Here is an 8108-nt window from a genome sequence, read left to right as displayed (position 1 = left end):
GACGACAAACTGCATTCAGGTACAGTCCCCGATGAGGACGACGAGCATGCAGATGAGCTTCCCTGAGACGGTTTCTGACAGTTTGTGCAGAAATTGTTTGGTTATGCAAGCCGATTGTTTTAGCAGCTGTCCAAGTGGCTGGTCTCAGACGATCTTGGAGGTAAACATGCTGGATGTGGAGGTCCTGGGCTGGTGTGGTTACACGTGGCCTGCGGTTGTGAGGCCGGTTGGATGTACTGTCAAATTCTCTAAAATGCCTTTAAAGACAGCTTTTGATTTTTTTTTTTTTTATTTGATTTGAGGAAAATAACGGACACAATATTAATCAGAAAATAAATGAGTTATTTGAAAAGAGGTATTTCACTGAGACTGACGGGGACAGAGTAACTAACTTGTAAAGGTAAATCAAAGTAGTTATATGATGTTCAAGTCAAACCGGGACCTGATTAACATTTGCAGAAGACTTCAAGCGCAGCACAGCGATGAGATGTTTAACCGCAGTAAAACATTCAAATGGTGCAAACATTTTAAAGGCGGCCGTTCGTCAGTGAATGACTGGAATTCAGGATAAAATAAATAAAACATCAAGTGGGAAAAGAACAGCTACCTCCATCTCTTTAGGAGAGGATTTTTTCTTTTTCTCCTGGACACAAGTTTCTTTTCTGACAGATGCAGTGGAAGCCCACGATGTTCTGTGGAACAGAAAAAAAACAATGTAAACATATAAAACATCTTAAAACATATTTTTGAATAAACGTATAAAGTAGGGTGATGTTACTGTGACAGAACGCAACCTTGCTTTGGCTGGGCCTGCAGAGGAAGATCTGGCAGCCCAGGTGAAGGAAATCTTCTCATCATTCTTGCGTTTGAATTCCTTGAATACCCTTTCCTGCACATACAACAGCCGATGTAAAGTTAAATCAAAGAACATCAAGTAGAACATCTAAAAGCATCTCTCTTTCATATATACAGTACACACCTCGGGCTCTTTTCCCTCCCTGCCTCGTCGCACTTGTTCTTCAATCAGCTTTTTTTCTTTCAAATCCTCCTTTTTTTTTCCTCTCTTGGCTTCGCTTTTTTGCCCTCTCTTGTTCAGCTTCAATTTTGATGGTACCTGGGTCACGAGTGTACCAGTCGGTATGCATTTCGACTTTGCATTCTCCTTGACAAATAATACAAAACATAGCTCCACTAAATGGGTGTAACAGTACGGAGAAGTTGAAATAATATAAATGAAAATCAAAAAACTACGGTTCAGTGTTTACTTATTGTTTAAATTAATTTTTCCAACCGCCAAGCTCCGTTCGTTATCCGAACATTAATCGTTAACTGATCAGATTAGAATTGAACGAAAATAGAACTGAGGAGGTTCTGTTTAAATAAACATGTTTTTCAGTATTTATTTTAACATGTGCGAACAACAGCACACAGCACATGTTGTAGCGTTTTTGCCCCCGAAAGCATCTTGGAGAACGAGTGAGCTTGATTGTTACCCAATGCAATGGCTGAGAGAAATTTACTTCACCGGCACAATACAGTATTGGGAAGGCATACATTTTTAAAAACCACACAATTCAACCTTAAACATGGACCGGGATACATTTAACAGAAGATCACACCCCCTTACCACTCAAACGTGACCGGAGCCACCAACCTAACTAAACTTCCCCAACAGGGTGAACACATAGAACAACCCCCCGGCAAGGCATGATGGTCGTCAGCCTACGCCACAATATCAAGAATCTGGATTCGTCAAACTTTCACGCACCTGTAGCGTTTCCGACAACAGAGAAAAACAAGAGGGTGGTGCGATCAGCTGAGCGCATCATCTGCACCGAGCTCCCTGACCTGCACTCGATCTGAAGCAAGTGGTGCTGGACCAAGGCCAAGAAGATGGTGAAGGACCTCGGCCATCCCAACAATGGACTGTTCACTCTGTTGTGGTCTGGAAAGCGATTCCGCTCCCTGAAGACCAACACAGAGAGACTGACCTCTCCTGCACATACAACAGCCGATATAAAGTTAAATCAAAGAACATCAAGTAGAACATCTAAAAGCATCTCTCTTTCATATATACAGTACACACCTCGGGCTCTTTTCCCTCCCTGCCTCGTCGCACTTGTTCTTCGATCAGCTTTTTTTCTTTCAAATACTGCTTTTTCTTCCTCTCCTGCTCTTCTTCTTTTCTGGTGGTATCTGGGTCACCGTTTACATACTGAGTGTACCAGTCCTTATGCACTTCGGCTACTTTACATTAGAGGTCGACCGATATATCGCACCGATATTTGTCATTTTTTAATATATTGGCATCGGCCGATATCCTTGTTTAGTAGCGCCGATTTAAAGTCAGGCACATCCGCGGGCAGTCCCATGTTATTGATGCGGTGGAATGTGCTGCTGCCGCGTGTGAAGGACCCCAAGCCAAAACTTCAAGAAAAGATTCAACAGTCCTGAGAGATAAATGTAAGGCTTAAATTCTGATATTTCAAAGTCCCATAGTCAAACATATATAGCGGACCAGCCTATACCTCAGTGTACCTAGTTTTTAACATGTCCACATGCTGTACAGATAGACTGGAACGCTGCCTGTTAACTGTTAGATTCGCGACAAAAACACCAACACAAAAATCCTTTCAATTTGCGGTTCGGGGGTTCTCATCCATTGGTCATATGGTGTGGAGACGCGTGTTTTTACAGCGTTTAGCAATAGCCAATTTGGAGAACTTTCAGTGAAGATGGGTAGAGTGAGGAAGACTCAGGGACTGCAATTGAGTTAAAATTGAAGCACATTCTTTTTTATATTCTGTAATGTTTACATCATTTCCTTCACTCAAAAATGAGGGGTTTGCTGCTATGTTATTTGAACTAAAATAGATTTTTAATGCTGCTAAGTCAAGTGCATGAAAACCTTTATTCACAGTTGGTTACTTGAGGACTTTTATATAAAAATGCAGAAAAATTCCAAAGAGCAGAAAGTTAGAATGCACTTCAGATGTTCTGTGTCATTTATACCGAACACAAATGTTGCTGGTTGCTAGTGTTTCAGCACGTCATTATAATTTTTTTCATTATGTTTTGTATATATTAGTTTTTATTTTTATATTTTTCAGTTTAATTGATTTTTATTTATTTTATTTATGTTGTATTTATTTTATTTAAATGTATATTTAAGTTTATTCATGTTCCAACAAACTTGAAAAATTCTGCTAGATAAATGCTCTAAAACATTTATGTAAATGATTCACAGTTTTTTTATATTACCTGTTTTATTTATAAGTCAGTGTTCAATAAATTATGTTAAGTTTAGAAATGTTGTGCATCCACTCGTTATTAGTGTGACCTTTTAGCATGCAAATGAAAGGGAAAACTTCAAGATATCGGCCCTAAAAATCGGCCAAAAAAATCAGCAGCACATATCGGCCATCGGCTGACCCTGACCTCTAAACATCGGCATCGGTTATAAAAAAAACCCATATCGGTCGATCTCTACTTTACATATCCCTTCACAAATTAAACAAAACATAACTGAACTAAAATGGTGTTACTGTATAAGAGAACTTAAAATGATATAAATGAAAATCAGAAAACTACGGATCAGTGTTTACTTATTGTTTAAATAAATTTTTCCAACCGTAAAGCTCGGTTAGTTATCCGAACATTAATCGTTAACTGATCAGATTAGAATTGAACGAAAATAGAACTGAGGAGGATCTGTTTAAATAAACATGTTTTTCAGTATTTATTTTAACATGTGCGAACAACAGCAAGTTGTAGCGTTTTTGCCCCCGAAAGCATCTTGGAGAACAAGTGAGCTTGATTGTTACCCAATGCAATAGCTGAGAGAAATTTACTTCACCGGCACAATACAGTATTGGGAAGGCATACATTTCACTCAAACGTGACCGGAGCCACCAACCTAACTAAACTTCCCCAACAGGGTGAACACATAGAACAACCCCCCGGCAAGGCATGATGGTCGTCAGCCTATGCCACAATATCAAGAATCTGGATTCACACATCGTCAAATTTTCACGCACCTGCAGCGTTTCCGACAACAGAGAAAAACAAAGTAATATAAATAAAAAGAATAAAATAAATAGGCATACGGCATGGACACTATTTTAAACATCTTTAAAGTGTGCCAGTAGGGCAAAACGTATTCACATATAGTTACTCAGTTCCTTTTATTCCTGTGTATATGTTTGATTATTCTGCATAACTGTAAAGGTGTAATCAGCATTTACAAACCTTTTTATTAGATAAAGGAAGGAATGAGTGGGTAAGATATGTAATGTTTGGTGTCAATCTCAAGCTGGCTTTATTTCAAGAATGTTGGTGAACATGGGTAATTGGTAGCATGAACAGAGCTCATGCAAAATTACTTCATATAAAGTATTAAAAACTCCAACCGGATGGGTCACAGGTGACAGCCGAAACACCTGGCTAATTTATGCACGGGAGGAGGAACCACGTGAGGCGTGGCTAAGCCCTGCAATCACATCCGATTGGATGAATCACCTGTGGGACGGACTGACCCCCAAGGGACAAAAACCCTCAGGAAGTCCACAGTAGAGAGAAGAAGAGAAGTTAACATCACAACTGCAACTTACAACATCTTCCAAACAGCTCGGGCTTCTGCCCTTGCGGGCGCTGAGCCGCCACTGCTGGCGTCATCTGCTCTTCAAGAACTCTCAACGAGACTTCGTGCCAAAACTCCAAATTCCCGCGCGCGGCCGGAGGAGAGGAAACCTCAGGAGAAGTTCCAGAGCGCAGCCATCGGTAACCAGGCAACCAACGCCTCACCGAAGGGCTTTCCTGACTGACGTCATCTCTACAACAGCGCACCAACCAATCAGCAACGCCGTGATTCCCTTCGCTGGAGGCGAACCAAAGGATGAGAACGAAACATAACGCAAGTAAACAAACAAAGCTGCATGCCTTGCTGAAGTTGGTGCTCATTTCATAACTAAACCGTAAGATTGAACCCAAGACTCTACTCTTGTGACTTTCGTTGATCTAGTAAACAGTACTAGAATAACTTCATTCATTTTCGCTTGCCAAACTGTTTGTGTGTATGTGTGTGTGCGTGCGTGCGTTCAAGTAGTGTAGTTTCATGTATCGTAAATTAGTCAAATAAATCCTTGTTTCTTTATAAAGAACTGTTGTCTTGGTCATGTATTTTAAAGTCTAAACATTTGTCCAGATCTTGTTACCTTGCTCATAATTGCTAAATACTAGGTTTTGTGTTATAGCCGTTGGCCATGTGATAACCAGAACTGGTAAGATACACTAAATTGTGCTAAACGCTGGACGGGTAGTCGATAAAGTGTACATTATAAATTTTGATTCAGTTAATTAAATTAACCCGAATCGTTAAAGATTCTATACAACTCTGACCCAGAGCTAAACATTACTTATTAATGACGAAGGATGCGTTGGCATTGTGTCTACATTAAAATGTCTATATTTATTGGTGGACAATGCAACCGTCATTCGTTGCCTTTATTATGTAAACCCTACGTATTAATGATGAAGAATGCTGGAAGCTATTCATGGTCATTATTACGTTAAAACGCTACACAAATAACACTGAAAAAAACTTAAATAAACTTAAAAAAAAAAAACTTAAATAACACTGGAGAACTTGGAGAACAACAGAGGTAAGATAATTGAGTTACTGTTCTGCAAAAAGGGACAGTTTACAACACAGAAGGCTGATATGGTGAAAAATGGAACAGTGCAATAAGAATAGTGCAAGTGTGCTTATTTTAGTTGATCAGAGTGACATTTTAAAGAGCAATATAAAACAGTATAAAAAATGGTGAACAAAACAGTATAAACAAGAATGTTTTTATGCAGTTTTAGTAAAACTACAGTAAAACAACTGTCAGTTCAAAACATTCTGAATCACTAATTCTGTAACTTTCCTTGGTCTTGTTTAACCAATGCAAAGTTAATAGTATTCCAAAAAGATTAAAATTACATAAAAAATTTTATGAACAGCTTGTAGTACTATATTCTTTTAAATAATTGTAATTTGATTTTGATAATGGGTTTAATACAGTTAAGGCTAGAAGGAATACAGCTCGAGCTCTATTGGGCATGCGCACATCAATCTAAGTTTTTTTTTTTTTTTTTTCTCTCACTATACAACAATAAAACTTTTTGTATTACAGAAAGGATTAGTTTTAGACGTGAAAAATGATACAATACTGTAGGTATAACAATTCATTTCATTGTTAGTTTCCGGTCAGAGCTATTTATCCCTTCTAGCCACAACCATGACTCAAACCCGCGAGGATGACGTCAGTCACCCGTGGCAACGCAGTAGAATGTTTAGAAAGGAATATTTGTAATATTGATATTTTACAGAAAAATAATGGAATTTTAATATGAAGGATTATGTTGGCTGCATTACTTAAACGCATTAAAAAGAACAATAGCGTTTAATATTAGCTTTTAAACAGGCAACTTGTGCAACCAATCATGAAGAGCTCTCGGCACCAACCTTTCGACATGCCTTTTACTCCGAGCTGCAGAGAGAGAGAGAGATCTCCTGTTAAATGGTGTTTTTATATAAGAAAATTTTAACTGATCAGATTAGAACTGAATAAAAATTGAACTCAGAAGTGTCTGATTAAATACGCAAACATCTTTTCTGTTTTTATTTTAATATGTGCGAACAACAGCACATATTGTAGCGTTTTTACCACTGAAAGCATCTTGAAGAATGAGTGAGCTTGATTGTTACCCAATGCAATGGCTGAGAGAAATTTATTCCACCAGCACAGTACAGCATGGAAAACGCATTCATTTTTAGAACCCACAAAATTCAGGAGATCTACAGGAGATCACACCCACGTAACACTCAAACATGGCCTGCGGTATGGTTTTATAATATTGTAAGACATTGTAATCTAATAAGAAGATTCCTGTGTCTTAAGAACAGACCCCTCACTGTGCTTTCTTATGCCTTCTGTGGTAACACCTTCTATATCCTGTATCCAGACGAGGATACATTCAAATGGCTCCTGTCTGCTAGAAGTTGCGGGGGGGATTTCTATGTGTTTACCTTGTTGGGGAAGTTTAGTGAGGTTGGTGGCTTTGGCCATGTTTGGTGGCTTTGGCCCTCGTCCTTCCTACTGTTAAATGTGCTTCAGTTCATGCTTAGGCTGAATTGCGTGGGTTCTCGAGTGAATGTGTTTCCCATGCTGTGTTAATGACTGTGTGAAATAAAGTTCTCTCAGCTATTGCATTGGGCAGCAATCAAGCTCACTCGTTCTCCAAGATCCGGTAAAACGCTACAATATATTGGGTCATATTAGTAAAACAAAGAAACAGACGAGAGAACATCAAGACAAACAACACATAAATCTTTAAAGACATTTTTTTTTTTTAAAAGAATGACAATAAAACTGAAGAGGTACAGTACGCTGAAATAAAATCAGTAGCAGCATTAGCTCATGCTAGTAAACTAGTTACTTATTATGGTAGTCAATATTAATTTAAAATAAGGCTGAGAAATGTTATTTTGAATTAATATTGACTACCATAATAATTACTAGCACGAGTTAATGCTGCTACTGATTTTATTCCAGTTTACCTGTTCAGTTTGATTGTGATTCTTTGATTGTGATACCTGACTCGGCTCAGGTAGATCAGGGAAGAGGTGTTGGTCATCATCAGCAGGCACGGTTCATCATCACTGACCTGCTGCACTTATAGCTTACACTGATGAGTGGTATATCTTACACTGCATCACGATGATACTTCCTGTGAAATGTTCATGATATCTCACAAACAAAAAGGTTTTGTTAGTTTTTTTCTCATAAAGTGTTTAGGTGAAATTCCACCCATACACGTGTGACAAATATGCAAAGAAAAAAAATCAGAAAGGGGCAAATACTTTTCCATGGCACTGCACATGTGATTAGATTGTTCCACTGAAATGAAACTGTGCCAGGTGGAGTTATAGCACTTTTAAAATCATACTAACTTTACACTGATCTGAATAACTTTGAATGATGAACTTATTGTTCTTTCCTTTGTTTTACAAATATGACCCAATATATGTTCAGTGATACTTTTTTAGTTACGTTTTTCTTTGT

The 8108-nt window shown here is 38.3% G+C and overlaps 1 long non-coding RNA gene across 1 annotated transcript; it reads right to left on the bottom strand.

Annotated features, from left to right (window-relative positions):
• Positions 1-629: 629 nt before the first annotated feature.
• Positions 630-2275, bottom strand: LOC128534165 (uncharacterized). The gene is made up of 3 exons (XR_008361452.1): positions 2087-2275; positions 795-889; positions 630-692 (listed from the first exon to the last, which is right to left on the bottom strand). It is a non-coding gene; the product is annotated as an uncharacterized LOC128534165 (long non-coding RNA).
• Between the last annotated feature and the right edge of the window lie 5833 nt (positions 2276-8108).

This window comes from Clarias gariepinus, chromosome 12, assembly GCF_024256425.1.
Source record: "Clarias gariepinus isolate MV-2021 ecotype Netherlands chromosome 12, CGAR_prim_01v2, whole genome shotgun sequence".
Lineage (NCBI taxonomy): Eukaryota > Metazoa > Chordata > Actinopteri > Siluriformes > Clariidae > Clarias > Clarias gariepinus.
Note: the sequence above shows the minus strand (reverse complement) of the source record. Positions and strands in the feature narration are given on the sequence as shown.